This window comes from Neophocaena asiaeorientalis, unplaced genomic scaffold (assembly GCF_003031525.2).
Source record: "Neophocaena asiaeorientalis asiaeorientalis breed wild unplaced genomic scaffold, Neophocaena_asiaeorientalis_V1.1 scaffold143, whole genome shotgun sequence".
In the NCBI taxonomy this organism is placed as follows: domain Eukaryota; kingdom Metazoa; phylum Chordata; class Mammalia; order Artiodactyla; family Phocoenidae; genus Neophocaena; species Neophocaena asiaeorientalis.
The window spans coordinates 3428547-3447474 of record NW_020175536.1 but is presented as its reverse complement, the minus strand read 5'-3'; the positions used below and the strand labels follow the sequence as shown (position 1 = coordinate 3447474).

At 42.6% G+C, this 18928-nt stretch overlaps 1 long non-coding RNA gene across 1 annotated transcript; it reads right to left on the bottom strand.

Moving 5' to 3' along the window:
• Positions 1-13938: 13938 nt before the first annotated feature.
• On the bottom strand, positions 13939-18284 carry LOC112390332 (uncharacterized). The gene is made up of 3 exons (XR_003001245.1): positions 18222-18284; positions 16025-16225; positions 13939-14004 (listed from the first exon to the last, which is right to left on the bottom strand). It is a non-coding gene; the product is annotated as an uncharacterized LOC112390332 (long non-coding RNA).
• Positions 18285-18928: the final 644 nt, after the last annotated feature.

The window sequence follows — 18928 nt, the reverse complement described above, 5'->3', positions numbered from 1 at the left end:
TGTTAGCAGTTACCTTATGTATTGAGGTGCTCCTATGTTGGGTGCATATATATTTGTAATTGTTATATCTTCTTCTTGGATTGATCCCTTGATCATTATGTAGTGTCCTTCCTTGTCTCTTGTAACATTCATTATTTTAAAGTCTTTTATCTGATATGAGCATTGATACTCCAGCTTTCTTTTGATCTCCATTCATGGAATACGTTTTTCCATCCCCTCACTTTCAGTCTTTATGTGTCCCTAGGACGGAAGTGGGTCTCTTGTAGACAGCCTATGTAACGGTCTTGTTTATGTATCCATTCAGCGAGCCTGTGTCTTTTGGTTGGAGCATTTAATCCATTCACGTTTAAGGTAATTATCGATATGTATGGTCCTATTACCAGTTTCTTAATTGTTTTGAGTTTGTTTTTGTAGGTCCTTTTCTTCTCTTGTGTTTCCCACTTAGAGAAGTTCCTTTACCATTTGTTGTAGAGCTGGTTTGGTGCTCCTGAATTCTCTTAGCTTTTGCTTGTCTGTAAAGCTTTTGATTTCTCCATCGAATCTGAATGAGATACTTGCCGGGTAGTGTAATCTTTGTTGTAGGTTCTTCCCTTTCATCACTTTAAACATATTGTGCCACTCCCTTCTGGCTTGTAGAGTTTCTGCTGAGAAATCAGCTGTTAACTTTATGGGAGTTCCCTTTTATGTTATTTGTCATTTTTCCCTTGTTGCTTTCAATAATTTTTCTTTGCGTTTAATTTTTGTCAATTTGATTACTATGTGTCTCGGCACGTTTTTCCTTGGGTTTATCCTGCCTGGGACTCTCTGCACTTCCTGGACTTGGGTGGCTATTTCCTGTCCCATGTTAGGGAAGTTTTCAACTATAATCTCTTCAAATATTTTCTCGGGTCCTTTCTCTCTCTCTTCACCTTCTGGGACCCCTATACTGCAAATGTTGTGTTTAATGTTGTCCTGGAAAAATTGCAGAAGGTAGTGGAACAAAAGGATGAATACGTTGTTCTATCAAGTTCTCGGTGAAAATGAAAAATGTGTCTTTTATTTTTACTTAAAAACTGAAGGCACTTTTAGCCAGTCCAAATATAATCAATTTTTGTACATTGGTCTTGTCATCTGTGACTTTGCTGAGCTCATTTATTCTGGGCGGTGGGGGTGGGGTGTGATGAATTGGCAGATTGGGATTGACATGTATACACTTATATGTATAAAACAGATAACTAATAAGAACCTGCTGTATAAAGAAATGAAATAAAATTCCAATATTCAAAAAAAAGACTGTGGTAGTGGCATAAGGAAAAACATATAGATCAATGGGAAATAATTAAGAGTCTAGAAATAAAGCTTTATATTTATGGTCAGTTGATTTTTCAACAAAAAGTACCAAGATAATTCAATGGGGTTAAGAATAGTCTTCAACAAATGGTCTGGAACAATGGGGTATCCATCTGCATGTAAAAGGATGAATCTAGACCCTTACACTATACAAAAATGTTAACTAAGAGTGGATCATAAACCTGATGTAAAACCTGAAACTGTAAAACTTTTAGAAGAAAATGTAGCAGAAAATATTTGTGTCGTTGAGTCAAGCAAATATTTCTTAGCTATGATGCCAAAATCACAGTCCGTAAAAGAGAAAATTTTCTACATAAGGATCATGTTGTCTTTAAATAAAGACAGCTTTTACTTCTTCCTTTCCATTCTGGGTGCACTGTCTTTTTTTTTCTTTCTTACCTGATTGCACTAGCTGGAAACTCCAGTACAATGTCAACTTGAAGTAGTGAAAGCAACCATGTTTTCCTTGTGCCTGATCTTATGGAAAATGTTTCAGTCTTTCACCATTAAGCATGATGTTAGCTGTAGGTTTTTTTCTATATGCTTTTTATCAGGTTAAGGAAGTTCCCATCTATTCCTAATTTGTTGAAAGCTTTCATGATTGGCTGTTAGATTTTGTCAAATGCTTTTTTTGCATCTATTGAGGTGATCATGTGGTTTTTGTTCTTTATTAATATAGTATATTATATAAACTTATTTTTAGGATGAACCAATCTTGCATTCTTGGGACAAATCCTGCTTAATCATAATGTATAATCCTTTCTTACATGCTGTTGGATTTGGTTTACTAACATTTTGTTGAGGATTTTGTGTCTATATTCATAAGCAATAATGGTTTGTAGTTTTCTTGTCATGTCTTATCTGGCTTTGGTATCAGGGCAATTTTTATTTTATTTTATCTTTTTAATCTTTAAAAAGTTTTACTTATTTATTTATTTATTTTTGGCTGTGTTGGGTCTTCGCTGCTGCACGCGAGCTTTCTTTAGTTGCATCGAGCAGGGGCTACTCTTCGTTGCAGCACGCGGGCTTCTCATTGCGTGGGCTTCTCTTGTTGTTGATCACGGGCTCTAGGCACACAGGCTTCAGTGGTTGTGGCACACAGGCTGAGTAGTGTGGCATGCGGGCTCTAGAGCACAGGCTCAGGAGTTATGGCACATGGGCTTAGTTGCTCTGCCGCATGTGGGATCTTCCTGGACCAGGGCTCGAACCCGTGTCCCCTGCATTAGCAGGCGGATTCTTAACCACTGCACCACCAGGGGAAACCCAGTTTTTACATCATGGAACAAACTGGGAAGTTTCCCTTACTCCTCTATTTTGTGGAAGAGTTTGTAAAGAACTAGCATTATTTCTTCAAATATCTGATGGATTTCACTAGTGAAGCTATCTGGACCTGGGTTTTTGTTTGTGAGAAAATTTTAGTAATTAATTCAATTTTTCTCCTTGTTATAGATCCATTAAGGTTTTCTATTTCTTCTTGGGTCAATTTCGATGATTGGTGACTTTTACATTAAATGTAATCTTTATAATAACCCCTCAAAATAATAATTAGGCCCATTTTATTTTGAGACTTAAAAGATTGAGTGATTTATCTCAAGGTCAGATATCTGGAAAATGTCCAGTCAGTGGGACTGCAAAGTCCATGCTGCTTCTACTAGGTCACACTGCCTCTAAACAGACATAGGGCTTTATAAGGTGACCCCCAACCCCCAGAGTCACCACTAAAAACAATCCTTTTTTGTGGATGACTTAATCTATCCACGTTTGGGGTATTTTTAATCAAAGAAAGACTTGTGACTCCCTGCAATACGAGTTGCTGGCAGCAGGGATGCCACCCACAGCCCAGGGTTCTCCCTTCTTTAAAGCCCCATTGAGAATCACTGCCTTAGGAATCCCACTCAGCATGATAGAGGTAAACCCTCTCGGGAAGGCACCTAATGGCAGAGGCTGCACTTAACAGTTTAAACTGGTACACCTTCCTCCCCTGCCTGCCAAGGAGGGGAAAAACAAAATATGCCCAAGGACATAAGTGGTCAGACTGAACCACACTTGTTTTGACAATGACAGTTGACAACTGATAATCCAGATCGCTTCTAGATTAAGAGAAGCCTGATGTGTGACTCCCTAAATTTTGTTTACTCACACAGAAATGATACGGTTGCTCCTTTAACAGGAAGAACCATCAGCAATAAAATTTATTTGGCTCTGTGTGCTTCACATAAAATAAAGAACTAGGCTTCTCACTTATCCAGTCAACATGCCTTTTATCAGGGATGGTGAACCACCTAAAGGATTATTATATAAGATGAGGCCAAAGGGCCCATACTAAGTAGATGCTATGCTGTACTTGAGGTGCACATAACAGATCTATATCAGAAAATTTTATACATTAAAGTGACAAAATAGAAAAGAACTGAGCTGGGCTTCCCTGGTGGCGCAGTGGTTGAGGGTCCGCCTGCTGATGCAGGGGACATGGGTTCGTGTCCCGGTCCAGGAAGATCCCACATGCCGCGGAGCGGCTGGGCCCGTGAGCCATGGCCGCTGAGCCTGCGCATCCGGAGCCTATGCTCCGCAACGGGAGAGGCCACAACAGTGAGAGGCCCGCGTACTGCAAAAAAAAAAAAAGAACTGAGCTAACATTCTTCCCATTTTGGTTTGATTTCTTTTTCTTTTTTGTTTGTTTGTTTCTGAAAATCAGAACAGCTTTGAAATTCCTCATTTTCATCAGCTTGAGGAAAATTTTCCAAAAGTCAGTACTGTTTCAGTTCAAACCATTTCCAATCCCAAACATATCTCTCAGCTGAGATAAATTATTTGATGAGTCACTCCCAAATGACTTTGATGGATAAAATGATGAGTAACCAAATTAAAACAGCTCTTTGGCTTCATTTGCTGCATAAAATGTTTAGCTTATAACAAAAGGTTTTTATATTAACAAGAGTTGCACCCAAGAATTTCAGGAAAATAAACATATACATATATATGTATACACACAAATGTGTGTATATGTACATAGACATGTATGTATATGTAAGCAACGTATACACATACATACATATATACACACAATGTTCTGAAAATAATCATCAGTAAAATAATAAATAAAGGGGGAGAAACTTTTGAAGTTGAGAGATAAGTTAACGGCACAGATGATTTCACAGATGTATATTTATCTCTAAACTCATCAAGTTGTATACATTAAATATGCACAGCTTTTTAATATGTCAATTATATCTCAATACAGTAGTTTACAAAAACAAGCATGAATCAAAACAGTCTCAGTGGGACTTCCCTGGTGGCGCAGTGGTTAAGAGTCTGCCTGCCAATGCAGGGGACATGGGTTTGAGCCCTTGTCCAGGAAGATCCCACATGCCACTGAGCAATTAAGCCCGAGTGCCACAACTATTGGGCCTGTGCTCTAGAGCCCGCAGGCCACAAGTACTGAGCCCACGTGCCACAATTACTGAAGCCCGCGTGCATAGGGCCTGTGCTCCACAACAAGAGAAGCCACCGCAATGAGAAGCCCGCTCACCACGAGTAGCCCCTGCTCGCCACAACTAGAAAAATCCCGCATGTAGCAACAAACACCCAATGCAGCCAAAATGAATAAATTGATTAATTAATTAATTAATTTTAAAAACAGTCTCAGGGCTTCCCTGGTGGCACAGTGGTTAAGAATCCGCCCGCCAATGCAGGGGACATGGGTTCGAGCCTACTGAAGCCCGCGCGCCTACCTAGAGCCCATGTTCCGCAACAAGAGAAGCCACCACAGTGAGAAGCCTGCGCACCAAAATGAAGAGTAGCCCCCACTAGCTGCAACTGGAGAAAGCCCGTGTGCAGCAACAAAGACCCAACACAGCCAAAAATAAATAAAAATAAAATAAGTTAAAAAAATAAGTCTCAGAGGTTAGAAAATAAAAACTTAGTTTAGACACTACTTGAATATTAAAAATATGAGGGCTTCCCTGGTGGCGCAGTGGTTGAGAGTCTGCCTGCCGATGCAGGGGACACGGGTTCGTGCCCCGGTCCAGGAGGATCCCACATGCCACAGAGCGGCTGGGCCCATGAGCCATGGCCGCTGAGCCTGCGCGTCCGGAGCCTGTGCTCCGCAACGGGAGAGGCCACAACAGTGAGAGGCCCGCGCACCGCAAAAAAAAAAAAAAACGAGTACTTTAGGAAATAAAGGATTTAATGGCCAAACATAATAGCTTCATTTTGGAGAAAATGCATTTATTTAATTGAAGACACTATGCTAGATGTATAAGGCACTCCAAATTTTGCGTCTATTATTTAAGCCACCCAGTTTGTAGTACTCTGTTACAGGAGCCCAGGCAAACTAATCCACTTATATATCCCAGACTTGGAGCTGAAAACGCTGACAACCTTGAAAGGGCAATGGGCCCAAACAAAAAAGCCCCCGCAGAGTCTGCTCTCTCTAGACAAAAGACAAGGAAAGGGGCAGCAGAGCAAGGCAGAAAACCTCTAGACAACAACCACTCTAATTGAGCCAAACACCACAGAGCAACCTGGAGCCCCTCTCCCACCACACCAGCAAAGGTAGGCAGAGCACCTAGATTTCCACCGTCAACCCAAATCCCCCACCAAAGTGGTGTCAAGAGGGCCGCAGAACAGCAGCACTTTCATCCCAGCCAGCAGGTAAGGAGGCATCACCTCAGGAGTACCAGTGGAGACTAATGTGGGGAGCCCCCAGGAGGCAGTAACAAAGCATCCTTACCCTTCTCCACTAGGGGGCATCAGTGAGGTCTAGTGGAGAGTCAGGATATTAACCACAGCTGGGTGGTAATGAGGCCACCCTCCTGTGCCCCACAGTGAGACTGGAGTCCATGTCAGAAGCAGTAATGAGGAACCCCTGCCCCTCTCAGCCAGGGTGGTATCAGTAACAGACTACCGGGGGGCCAGAACTCCCACCCATCCAGCAGTAATGAGGAACCCCTCTCCCCAGGTGTCAATAGAAGCTGAGTCAAAAACTGGGGTTTCCACTACCATCTGATGGGAACGATGCTGCACCCCATCTGTGCTCTAACATTGTCAGAATAGGCCCACTAAAACACAAGCTTTAATTAAGATCCTGAATCTCATTATATAATGCCCGAAATATCCAGGTTTCAATCAACTGTCATACCAAGAACCAGGAAGATCTCAACCTGAATGAGAAAAGACAATCAATGAGGGACAACACGGAGATGACACAGACGTTAGAATGAACCAACGAAGATTTCAAGCAGCCACCATAAAATGCTTCAGCAAGCAATCAGAAACGTAACAGGAAGAAATGAAAATAAGGGAAGTTTCAGCAGAGAAATAGAAGATGTAAAGTAAAACCAAATGGAAATCTTAGAACTGAAAAATACCATATCAAATAAAAACTCAGCAGAGGGGCTCAAGCAGAATGGAGGAGATGCAAGAAACAATCAGTGAACAATAGAAATTACCCAACCTGAACAACATGGAGAAAACAGAATGAAAATGAAAATCAACAGATTCTCAGGAACATGTGAAACTATAACAAGGGACCCAACAATTGTGTCACTGGAGTCTTGGAAGGAGAGGAGAGAAAGGCAAGGGCTAAAAAAGTACTCAAAGAAATCATGCCTGAAAATTTCCCAAGAGGCTGAGCAAACCCCAAATGGGATAAACCCAAGGAAATCCACATTGTGACATACAGGTGTCTCCTACTTTTCGCAAGTTTGCTTTAAACCACTTTGCTTCTACAAAAGACCTATGCTAGTATCTGTTTTCACTCACTAAAAGGAATCTGAAGAAAACTTTTGCTTTTATGAAAAAAAGAATTGCTTCTTTGCTTTACACCGTTTCGGCTTACAAAAGGCTTCACAGGAATGCTCTACTTTCAGGTAACAGGGGAAGCCTATATTATAGTCAAACTTCTGAAAACAAAACAAAACAATCTTGGAAGCATCAAGAGAGAAACAACACCTTAGCTATAAAGAGAAAACAATTTTAATTAAAGCAAATTTCTAATCAGAAATCATGGAGACCAGAAGTAACTGGCACAATATTTTTGAGGGCTGAAAGAAAAGAACTATTAACCCGGTATCTTATACACAGTGAAAAAGTCCTTCAGGCATGAGAGTGAAGTCAAGACACTCTCAGCTGAAGGAAAACCAAGAGAATTTGTCATGCTTTATACACCGCTTAACTTTTTTGGTAATTAAAAAATTATAAAATTAATTATACAAAAATGGATCATGGACTTAAATGTAAAACTATAAAAGTTTTAGAACAAAACATACGAGAAAAGCTATGAGACCTGGGGCTAGGTGAAGAGTTCTTAGATGTAAAGGAAAAGCACATTCCATAAAAGGGAAAATTGATAAATTGGAAGTCATCGAAATTTAAAACTTTTGCTCTGCTAAAGGCCCTATTAAGAGAATGAAAAAAGCTACCACCAGGAGAAAATATTTGCAAATCACACATCTGAAAAAGAGCTAGCATCTGAATGTATACAAATCTCTCAAAACTCAACAGCAAAAAAACAAATAATCCAATTAGAATATGGGTAAAAAATATGAAGACACATTTCACTGAAGAGGATATACAGGTTACAAATAAGCACATAAAAAGATGTTCAACATGTTTAGTCGTTAGGGAAATGCAAATTAAAACCACAGTAAGGTATCATTACAGATCTATCAGCATAGTTAAAATTTTAAAATAGTGACAACACGAAATGCTGGCAAGAACACAGAGAAATTGGACTATATTGCTGGTAGGAATGTAAAGTGGTACCGCCGCAACTCTAGAAAACCGTTTGGTAGCTACCACATGACCCAGCAATTGCACTCCTTGGCATTTATCCCAGAGAAGTAAAGACTTATGTTCACACACAAAAAGCTATACATGAATGTTCATAGCAGCCTTATTCATAACAGCCCCAAACTGGAAACAACACAGATGTCCTTCAACAGGTGAATAGTTTAACGGGGGAGTGGTACAGGGTACATCCTTATCATGAAATAACCACACAGCAATTAAAAAAAAAACAAACAAAAAACTGACTTATATAAAACCTAGAGGACTCTCCAGAGAATTACGCTGAGCAAAAAAAGCCTAAATGGGTACATTTTGTTATATAACAAATATATACATAACAAAGCCATTGAAATAGAGACCAGGTTAGTGGTCACCACGGGACAATGGAGGGGGTGGGGCAAGAGGGAAGTCGGTGTAGCTATAAAAGGGGAACAGAGCGTCCTTGTAGCCTCCGTTGACTGTGCCAGTGTCAATATCCTGGTTGTACTAGGTCATTGTACTACAGGTTTGAAGAAGTTAATATTGGGGAGAACTAGGTAGAGGAAACATAGGATCGCTCCGTATTACTTTTTACGACTGCATTTGAATCTACAATTATCTCAAAATAAAAGGCTTAATTTTTTAAAAAGTAACTATTCTTAGCTCTCCATCTGTTCAAAAACAGGTGGTAGGCTGAATTTGGCCCACAGGCTGTAGTAGTTTATAGAGCTTAATGCAAACAACAAGAAACACTACATGTTCCTTCAATGCTGTCTTAGATGCTAAAACTTTAGAGAAATCTAGACACAATCAGAGGTCTTAAAATGTGTTTACAGTAGTTAGTTCTTATACTTTTTGCAGCAGTTTCCTAGGTGGCAAGTGTCCATTCCCAAAGTTAACTTGGAAGGGGATAAGAGCAGTGGGTATGAAACCCCCTCTGGATTTGGATTCTTCAAAATCCTCTTTCTCTTATCGTTGCTCTCATATCAGTATTGTGAGCGCATCTTCTCCAGTTATACGCCACCCCTATTTTCCTACATCCCGGATATTCACTGCATCATGGACGCTAGTTGTTTGTTTTATTCAACTCTGCTGTGGTCCGTGTAAATATGATTGCTCTCTGAACAGGAGTTCTGTTTAAATTGCATGGACTGGTATTAACTTTCTCAGTCTTCCCGTTAACGATCTCAGTTTTGTCCACTGTGCAGCACACACAAAAAATTTAACACCATATTTAAAGCATCCGTATTCACATTCCTGTTAGGAAATCTTTCATCCAATACAGCAGTCATTACCCAGCCATTCGGTGTGGTCTCTGTTTCCGCTGCATTGCTTTGTAATTGTTTATTTTGGCCTCTTAACAATTGTATTGTGATCCTTAGCTGTCTGATTGTATGTAAGGGTGAGGCACTAAAAAGCTCTGCGTCCGTGGGTGAGGCTTGGTGGAGCTTACTGAAGCCCAGGGCTCTACTGAAGGCTAATCCAAATAGATCGCTTCCTTGGGGAGCCCACAACATTAGTCCTTAGGTCTTTTCTCCTGGGTCTATTAAATTACCTGGAGAAGATACTCTTCTGTCTGAAGTTTATGATCCTCCTTGACGCATTCTGGGGGCCTAGATGTGGATAAAGGGCTTCTCACTTTCTCTTCTTCCTGGGAATTTAGTTCCTTTTCCTTCACTGTTGTTTTATCGTCAGGAGGGAGCATGTGTTTGACTCGCCTTCATTAACCAGAGGTCTTTATTTAAATAATCATAGTCTGCGCCGACACATGAGGAATTAAAGTGGTTGTAAGGGTTTAACATGACATCTGGGTTTGTCATCATTCTTGTGCCCCAGCCCCATGGTTACTTCAAGCACATGGACTCAAATTACCACTCTGGATGTAGCTGAGATGAGCTCTCATCATAACTGGAGGTGGTTAGACAAGAAGGCAGGAGGTCAAATCCCAAAAGCCTAACTTGAAGGAGGAAGTTTTTGGATGTGGAATCTTCTTCAACATCCTTTCGCCTGCTTTTGATTTTGTTTCATTAATACAAGCATTTGGGGCCCATCCTCTCCAGTTGTAGGCTCTCCTAATCCTAGATACCTAATCAGAATCTATCAGGGTGATACAGGAAGAAGTAGGCGATTAAACCAGTCATTTCTATAGAGCTTTCAGCTCTAAGCTTCTAAAATTCAAACAGTTTTTTGTGGGCCAGTCTGGAAACCTAACCATGAAATATGCACCTTTTATTGCTATGTGGAAATGCACTCTGAGTTTCATGTAGCAAATTTACACGTCAGCTATAGGCTAAATGTCAGCCTAGGGTAGATACTCCCTTGGGGGAGAGCACCAGAGCGGGGCAGACTCACAGTGACGGGCAAGAGCAGCTAAGCAGAGAGTTCCTGGGCGCTGTTCGGAAATGGGTCGACCTCAGCTGTGGGCCTATCAGGATGAGATGCCATGTTGCCTGTGGCCACGCCACCCACTGAAATAAAGGGAAAGTTAGAATGTGACCTAACACAAGTAGTACATTTCCTCAAGGTCATGGCTCACCTTGGACGTTTGCGTGAGAGGATCTGGAACTGGGAAGAACCGTGTGTGTTACCTGTTCTGCTTGACATTTTGCAGAGCTGACACAGTATCTAGGTATGCATTTATATATATAAAGCAAGGATTTAGAGCATGTTATTTTTTTTTAAGCTTTGCCAACTTGATAGGTAAAATTATATTCTTATGATATCTGAATAGAAATAACTTTGGTTATAAAGTTGTGCTTTTTTTCCCCCATGAGCTTATTGACCATTTATGTTTTTCTTTTGTGCATTGTTCTTTCACTTACTCAAAAATATTTATTGGTCACCTCTGTTACTTCCTGGGATAAAGGGTTAACAAGACAGACCATTTCCCTTTTCATCTCACAGAGCTCATCATTTACAGGAAGTAGACAAACATAAGTAACTTTTTTTGTTTGTTTGTTTTTTTGTTTTTTGCGGTACGCAGGCCTCTCACTGTTGTGACCTCTCCCGTTGCAGAGCACAGGCTCCGGACACGCAGGCTCAGCGGCCATGGCTCACAGGCCCAGCCGCTCCGCGGCATGTGGGATCCTTCCGGACCGGGGCACGAACTCGTGTCCCCTGCATCGGCAGGCGGACTCTCAACCACTGTGCCACCAGGGAAGCCCCAGTAACATAATTTTTGTAAATATTTCTGGAACCTGAAAAGACATAGCCTCTATCGTTAGGACAGAATTTGATATATATGAGTCAGGTCTATTTTATTATGTTGTTTAGGTCTTATAAACCCTTATCTTTTACTTACTTGCTCTGTCATGGGCTGAATATGGTGAACTAAAGTCTCCATTTACTGATATGCTTCTATTGCTTTGTAGTTCCTGTAATTTTTGTTGAGAAAAATGTGATTTTTATACATATCCGTAATTTTTAGATCTTCATCATGAATTATATACTTTATCATGTGTCCTTTCTCCCTCTTATATTTCGTTCCCATTCAACTTTAACAGTGAGGCTGTGAACACTGCTTCCTTCTTCTCTGACAGTGTCATTTTTTCATGTTTACAGATATAAGTATTTAAAGCTGTAAATGTTCCTCTCAGCACTCCTTTAATGGTATTGTTATTTTCCACATGTATCACTGACATACATTTTGCCCATCCTTTTACTTTCAACTGTTCTGAATCACTTCAAGGTGTATCTTTTTTTATATAGCATATACTTGGGTTTTCCTTATAATCCAATTTGAGCCTTTTTCTTTAACTATATCTGGACCATTTACATTTACAGACAGGACGGCTGTTTGGTCTTGTTTCCGTCATCATGTTTTACATTACACAAACTATTTCCATTGATGCTTTAAAATAACTTCCAATATATGGCTTGTTTCCTTTGCTCATGTATGTGTTCTGATCATTCAAAAAAATTTTACGCTGTCTTACCTTTCAGCGGTTATCCTATTGATGAACCCTCTATTTCTTAGCTTCTATCTACTGACACCATATATAAAAAATAAAATAATGGTATGCTTTTACTTCCTCATACTCTCCTCTCCGCTAAATTAGCTGATTATTTCTATTTATTCTTTCAGTACTTACCTTTATACTTTAAAGTATATTACTGGATTTCCCTGGTGGTGCAGTGGTTAAGAATCCGCCTGCCAATGCAGGGGCCACAGGTCTGAGCCCTGGTCCAGGAAGATGCCACGTGCCGCAGAGCAACTAAGCCCATGCGCCACAACTACTGAGCCTGCACTCTAGAGCCTGCGAGACACAACTACTGAGCGCGCGTGCTGCAACTACTGAAGCCCGCATGCCTAGAGCCTGTGTTCCACAACAAGAGAAGCCACTGCAGTGAGAAGCACGCACACCCCGCTTGCTGCAACTAGAGAAAGCCCACGTGCAGCAACGAAGAAACAATGTAGACAAAAATAAATAAATAAATTGATAAAGTATATTATGAACTTTTTTACTCCTAATAATAAAAGAGTAAGAAATCAGAATACTTATGCCACCTCTTACCTTCTCTTACTTCCAACTTTTGTAACTGTAACTTCCACTGTGGATCCTGTCTTCATCCTATAGCAAATTCCTTTGCTGTGATTTCTCATTTACCGCTTGTTTGGAGCTTATCCTCTTGCAGTTTTTTCATGAAATGCTCATAAGAAATACAGTCCTTAATTCTCCCATGTTTATAAACGTTGATGTATTACACTCAAACATAAGTGGCAGTCTGACATATTCCCTCACTAGAGTATACACTACACAGGCAGGAACGTGTGTCTGTTTTGCTCACTGGTGTATCTCCGATGCCAAGAACAGTAGCTGGCACATAGCTGCACTATAAATATTTGTTAAATGAACAATATACAAAGGAAAATTACAAAAAAAGGTTTGGGGTTGGGCTTTTTCCTTCTGAGAATTTTGTCAGCATGGCTTTTCTAGTGCCAAATACTAAAAGAGAGAAGTTTGAGGCCTCTCTGATTTCTACCCCAGTACAATTTAGTTTTGGTTTTCAGCAATTTGACCTTGAGTTACCTAAGTGTCATTTTCTTTGTGTTTAATCTTACTTGAAATTGTTCTACATCTTGAATCTATGGGTTTATATTTTTCATCAAATTTGAAAATGTTTAAGCTAGGTTTTGTTTCTGTACCATGTGTGCTCTTAAAAAATCTTTATTCTCTCTTGAGTGAAAAGATCTATATTTATCTACTAGATCAAGTTCATTAATTTTACAATTCAAATCTATATCTCTGCTCTTTTCAGCTTTTGATCTATCCATTTCTGCACGGTATATCTTAAAATCTTCAACTAAAACTTTCTAGTCTGGTGATAGTCACTTGCTTTATATATTTTGAGGCTATATTGATGGCAACATACATGTCCATGATAAAATATCATTTGTTACTACTAATATGACATCCTTTGCCCCTTATGGCATATTCATCTTATAACTGTTTTGCTAATGTTACAACTGCTACCATGGCTTTTGTTCAATCTGCCTGACACATATTTTTTCCATCTTTTAAATTTTCAATCTTTAGTATAATTTTGCTTTAAATATATCTTTTGTAGATATTGCTACATCTCTTAAAACCCAACCTGGGAGGACTGTGTGAGGCAGGGAATTACAATGTCTCTGGAGAATGTGGGTGGATGAACTAAATGGAAGACTTTCAATGAACCAGTAATGCAGTAAGAGGCAGAAGTAACTCCAGGTGGAGGGCCTTGCAGGAGGAGTTCATCACGGGCTTTCTTAATTTATTCCAATCCAAACGAGTTGATGCCTTGGGAGTTGGGCCTTATCCCAAAGAGTTCACTGTGCTTTCTGCAAGAGTGGCTGTGATCCGTGTGGCCAGCTGTGCTTTGTTTCAGTTGGAAAAGGAACAGTCACAGGTTGGAGAAGTTTCCTTCCTGGGAGGGTTCAAAGAGACAGCCTTCATGCAATGATTAGGAAGTGAACAAAAGAAGGAGAGAGACCCTTAACCGTGGCATCACTGAGCACCCAAAGCTCACTCTGGTCTACCCTCCTGAAGTTATTACTCAACAGCTGAAGTGATTAAAATCTTTTTGAAAAGACTGGCTCCTTTCCACAGAACTGGCAGGCGGGGGGATAATACAGATGACCCAACTGACATACTCTGAAGTCAGAAACATTTGCCTTGTAGAGTAATGAGAAAATACTCAGAACAGAAGAGGACAGCCTGGCTACTGCACGACATAGACTCATAAGGAAAAATTAAGCCTGATGCAGTGGGTGAGGCAGGACATACATGCACAACTGCTCTTCCCCGATCTCTGAGGCACAGGGGCAGGTGGGACAGGCCTCCGAGGATGTGCAAGCCCCTACCCAATCCTAGTACAGATGTTCTGGAAGAGCTGAGGAAGGTACTCATCTATCTCCTTGATCCAAAGATTCTGTATCTGATTTTTAATGCTTAAGCGAGTCCATGACAAATATTGTCGAGCAGGGGTCCCCAACCCCAGGGCCTCAGACCACTACCAGTCCGCGGCCTGTTAGGAACCAGGCCACACAGCAGGAGGTGAGCAGTGAGCGAGCAAAGCTTCATCTGTATTTACAGCCGCTCCCCATCGCTCCCATTACCACCTGAACCATCCCCCCACCCCCAGTCCACGGAAAGATTGTCTTCTACGAAACCAGTCCCTGGTGCCGAAAAGGTTGGGGACCGCTGTTGTAGAGAACACAGAATTAAAGGTGGTTCCCGAAAAAGAAATTGCATTCAAAGTAAGGCAGACATCTTCCGGTGACAGAGCACGTGGGGCATTTTCAACACGGAGCTACACCTGATAAATATATTCATGTATATGCACAAACACAAATACATACACACACACATATATGTGATGGCAGCCTTCCAAAACGAAATCCAAGAGCCATAATTGACTTCCTTCTTTTTCTACCTCTAGCAAGTAAATAATGATGTAAGACCCTTTGGGGGAAAAGGGAAAGACAGTCATCTCGTTCATCTTCCGAAACAAACCTGAGGCAGGTGTTAAAAACCATCTCCAGTTTACAGATGAGTCTGGCTACAGGTTTCCTTCCTGTTACCTCACGAAGGATGCAGGAAGGAAAGACAGGCGTGTGCTGTTCTGCCTTTGAGCCGACTGAGAAGGAATTAAAGCTGGTGGTTTTAGAACCGGCAGATACACAAATACATCTTGGTATGATTTTCTTAAAAGACAACAAGTGACGCCTTTCAAACCAACGACAATGGTTTCTATTCCTGTTTCTAATCTGATTCCTCTTTTGGAATTTGCTCTTCGAGAAATGTTAGGCTTTGAAATGAGGACCCCGAAAGCCAAGAGCCCCAGATCCTGCTGCAGAACCCCAGCATGACCTTCTGTGAAACTCCTAATAAATCACTCGGTTTTGCCTTGAAGCCATTGAATAACTGAGCCCAGTTTGGAAGCTGGTGTCTCAAATCATCACCCAGGGCCTCCACACGAGAGTACCGTTTACCCTGAGAATCGTTCGATTCCACCCAGCAAGTCCACAATAAATTGGCACCTCGTTCCCGCCAGGAGGGGGCTCACATCAAAGTTATGTTAACTTTCAGAAGTCCATCTTCAGCCTGCTTTCACCAAGCCTGCCTGGTAATTGCCTTCACCTGAAAATCCAGTGCAACTCCACCAGGCTTCCCGATGGACAACAAAAGAGAAAAACAGTGGGAGAAAATAAGGGCCAGAAGCACCTCAGGATCTGTCATCCAGTGTGAGGTCTTGTGTCAGTCTGGCAAGTGACACCCTGGGAGGCTGGCCTTCCTTCATGCATGTCCTGTGAGGTTTGAACGCACTGACAAACAGAGAATGGCTATTTATTGAGCATCTACAATGTCCTAGGAACAATGTCACACCCCTTTTTTATTTCCATTTATCCTCCCAACATCCTCTACATAGTTAAAATGAACCTTACCTGACAGATGTGGGGCAACTACAGCTCAGGTCACGGGACCTGACTGAGGTCATCTGGTTAGAAAGTGGCGGGGTGAGGATTCACACGTGTCTTTGCTCCCCAAACCTCAGGCTCTTTTCACGTCACACCCGAAATGTCCGAAGCACGAATACTGAGATGCTTTTCTAAGGAGCCCACGAAACAGGTATTTCTCCTTGATCGCTACAGGGTGAGAGATTGAGCAGGGTGTCAGACGCTCAGTGGGTAAAGCTAAACTACGGCCTGTTGGTCCAAAGATGGCATCTAAGGTTGTTCACGGCAGCTGTGGGCAAGTGAGGGCTGTTCACACACCTGGGCAGGAAAGCTTACTTCAGGCTGGGAGAGTGGAGAGGGGGAAATTAGTGTTTATTAAGAGGTAACAGGTCTTCATAATGAAGAGCACGGACTCTGGAGCCAGACTGCCCAGGTTTAAATCCCATCTCCTGTCCTGCTACAGAATAATCCGGTGTGCATGTGCACAGGAAGGTGTCTGGGTGTGAGGGGCAGTGGAGATGGGCGAGCAGGAGTGGCCACGTGTTGCGGTTTGCTGAAGCTGGTCGAGGTGTACGTGAGGTATATTGTATTACCGTTCTATTTTTGTGTATGTGCGAAACTTCCCATAACAAAAGCATTAAAATAAGCAAACCTGGGTTCCTCCGCTGACTAGCTGTATGACAGCAACAAGTCCTTTGGCCCACCTCAGTTTCCTCAGCAGTAAAACTGAGTGCTAACAGTACCTACTCCTAGGGCTATATGAGAAATAAATGAGTTAATACGTGGAAAACAGTGCATGTATACATTACCTGTATTACATGAATACATGTCAAATGCTAGAAATTACTACAGAGTAACTACTACATCCCAGGTGCTAGACTTGGCATCACAAATGTATTGTTTCAATTGATTCCTCCCAACAGTCCTACGAGGCAAGAGAGCCTCCATTTTCACAGGAGGAAGTGGACTGAGAGGGGTGCTGGCAGCAAAACCTGCATAAAAAGTCAGGTTGGCTCTAAAAGCCTTGTTTCCCCTAGAGGCCCACTTCCCTGAAAGTGCCTGGACTGCCTACTACAGATGGGGAAACTGAGCTCTGGGGGTTTGGGAAATCCACAGCTCTGAGGGGTAGGCTGGAAACTGAACACAGATGAGGCCAGGACCCAGCACAGCCTGGGCTCTTCCTTCTGGAGCGGACAGGCTGTCCTCACACAGGCTGTCCTTGGGGAGGGAGGGGCGGAGCTCTGCATTCCGTGGCTAAGTGGCCATCGTGAGGGCAGGGATGGTGCAGAAGCCCCGCCCCCTCCTTCACCCCAATGAGCCGTCCTGGGGGCAGGAGGCTCCAGGCTTTCTCAGACCAGCAAGCACTAAGGCTCCTCAGAGAACCAAATAAGGGGGAGGAAAACGGAAACCTAAGGGGAACTTGATGCTAGCAGCCTCTGCATTTGATAAATGTTTCAGCGAATCTCTTTCCAGGGCCACAGGCACTGGAGTGAGTGGGGGGCAGCACGCGGTCTCCCTCGGAGGCCCGCAGAGCTCCGTCGGCCCTGCCCAGCCCAGCATCCGAGCTTCAGCTGGAGCCCTTCCTTCCAGCAGCTGCTTCGTCTTCTTAGAGACTCACTCCAAGACGCTCCATGCCCCCAGAACACGCCTGTGCAATCAGTGAGCGAGTCATGCAGCCACGGAGATTAGACAAGCACTTGTCTCCCCACAGATCTCCCCGTAATCAGCAATGACAGAGGAGCAGACACCCTCAGAGCAGTAACCATGAATCTGACTTCCAAAAGGGGCCCACTCCACCAGCCACCAGGACGGCTAACGATGCCCTAAAATACAATGAAGCAACCCTTCCAGCACAGCCAATTTGCATCCCAAACTCAGCTGGACTGTTGACAATTTGTACCCTTTCTGCAGGAACTGAACCAAGCCTGACCTTTACCTCCAGGACCACATCTGTGTTGCTGCTGTTTGCTAACTGGTGTCAAAAGCAGTTGTGGTCTCATTCCAATTAGAACTCTTATTTTTGCTGAAACAGTCCAATTTATGCATCCTTTCTGGCCCTCTCAAGAGGCTCTCAATCTTAAAACGAGCCCGTCAAAAAACACAATTTTACCGGAAGTGATTCACAGCAGGGAGTGAAGGGGGGAGACGGAGAAAGCCCAGAGGACTGGAGGTGAGAGGGACATACCTCCCAGCCAGGGGACCCGCACGGACAGCACCTTCCTGTGCTCCCGGGAGAGCAAGGCCACCTCCTGGCAAAACAAGATAAACATCCAGTTTAAGGCTATTATCTCCTTTATTCAAAAAATAAATATTTCACTTTTGAGTCGACATATTTCAAATCACATGAAGCACAGAGAAGAAATACAGTCCCTTTGGAAATCATGAACACATGTAGCAAAGAGTCATGTTCAAAGCAAAGGGGATGGGGTGAGCACTGATTCCAACTGATCCATGACCCAGAGATTCCTCCTCTCACCAGGTGGAGCTACATATCGATTGTAGGCGAGAAGCACACACACACACACACACACACACACACACACACACGGCTTTGAAGTCTGAAAGGCACATGAAGTGGACCATAAGGTGTGTGGCACATTCACTGATAAAGCGTTCCCTATTCCCTCCCAAGAAAAGTGGAGAAACTTTAATCAAGTCACAGACCAGAGAAGACAGGGTCCTCTGGCTCAGAGCTCAGCATCAGGAAAATCTCTGCAGATGAAAGCCATTCTTCTTCTGCTCTCCCCTCCCGCGCCTCCGCTCTGGGGGGGAGGTCCCTCACTCGGTGATGGCGGGGCGCGTGGCCACGTACACGAACACCACGATCAGCAGCACGACCACAGCCAGCGTGGGCAGTACCACCGTGGTGATCTGCTGCCGGGCCTCCTGCAT